The 1656-nt window shown below is 38.2% G+C and overlaps 1 pseudogene; it reads left to right on the top strand.

Annotated features, from left to right (window-relative positions):
* Nucleotides 1-287: 287 nt before the first annotated feature.
* On the top strand, nucleotides 288-947 carry LOC130874292 (aldo-keto reductase family 1 member C15-like; annotated as a pseudogene).
* Nucleotides 948-1656: the final 709 nt, after the last annotated feature.

Consider the following 1656-nt stretch of genomic DNA (forward strand, 5'->3'; position numbering starts at 1 on the left):
CACAAATGCCTTTAATGAATGTGGTGGCCTTGTAAGAAAAATGTCATTTTATTTGCTTAATTCTGTTTTCCCTGACTCCCAGGGCATAAACTGGGCTGGCACCAAATGTCTATAAGAAGTTCTCAAGGGAAAGACTCACTTGAGACCTAATGCACACTAGTGCTCTACACAAAGAGTACAAACTTCTCCAGGATAGCCAGTGGCCAGCATGATCTAATTATTCCTTCTATACACACAATCACTCACAAATCTCTCTCCTTCTCATTGGACAGGCTCTCCAAGACAAGATGCCTGATGTAACTGTGAAGATTTGGACTACTTTCCTTAGACCAGAGTTGGTTTGTCAGTGCCTAGAGAGAGCAATGAAGAAACTTGGGCTGGATCATATAGATCTCTGCATTATTCATACACTAATTGCTATGAAGCCTGGAGAGGAAATTCTGCCAAAGGATGCTGTGAAAAAATTATTTTAGAAGTAGTGGACATTCTTGATACATGGGAGGCACTGGAGAACTATAAAGACTGAGGTTTAACCAAGTCCATCAGGTGTCCAATTTCAACCACAGCTGGAATGGTTTCATAACAAACCAGGGCTAAAATACGGGCCCACTCGGAATCAGGTAGAATGTCACCCGTAACTCAACCAGAGCAAACTTCTGGAGTTCTGTGAGTCCAAAAATATTGTTCTAGTTGCCCACAGTGCCCTGGTATCCCACAGAGACCCAAACTGGGTAATAGTGATAGCCTATACCTCCTGGAGGAACCTATCTTAAAGACCATTGCCAAGAAACACAACCAAACTCCAGGTCTGACAACATACAGAAGGGTGTGGTGGTTTTGACCAAGAGTTTCAATGAGAAAAGAATCAAACAGAACTTACAGGTGTGTGATTTTGAATTGAGCTGGAGGACATGAAAGTGATTGATGGCCTCAACAGAAATTTTTGATAGGCTAAATTGTCATTTGCCCTGGATCACTTTTACTATCCATATTCAGAAGAATATTGAGCATGAGCTGGTAAACATTACAGAGACTTTCCTCCTTCCAGACAATGTGTGTTTGTATTTAATGAAGTGGTTGAGAAGCAGGATTCCTGACTTCAGGTGCTTGTCAAATGTCACAAAAATCTCAAGTGTTTTTCCTGATGATTAAAATAACATATAAATTGCAGAGAATTTATAAAATTAAAGAAAATATTTGATGTAGCTTTCTTGAAAAAAATCTGTAAGGAAAAAGATTGAATAACATATAAAGGCAGATTCATTAGTGTAACACCTGAATTATCAATGGAAACTTTAAGTGCTGGAAAGACCAAAACAGATATTCTACAAATTCTATAGATTACAGACACGAGCCCTGACTACTATACCAGAAAAACTTTCAGAAACAATAGATGGGGAAAGACATTCTGTGAAAAACAAACTTTAAGGAAGATCTGCAAATCCACTCCTATAGAAGGTACTAGAAGGAAAACATTGTCCTAAAGAAACTAACCACAACCCCCACAAAAATAACAAGGAATGAAAAATATCTGACCAGAAAATCAAAAGAGAAAAGATCCCACACCACAATTAAACAATAAGAAGTATCAACAAACACAGACATTGAAAACTGTCAACACCAATGTTCTCATGTCTCCAATAAAAAGATATAAAC

The sequence above is a fragment of the Chionomys nivalis genome, chromosome 1, assembly GCF_950005125.1.
Source record: "Chionomys nivalis chromosome 1, mChiNiv1.1, whole genome shotgun sequence".
Lineage (NCBI taxonomy): Eukaryota > Metazoa > Chordata > Mammalia > Rodentia > Cricetidae > Chionomys > Chionomys nivalis.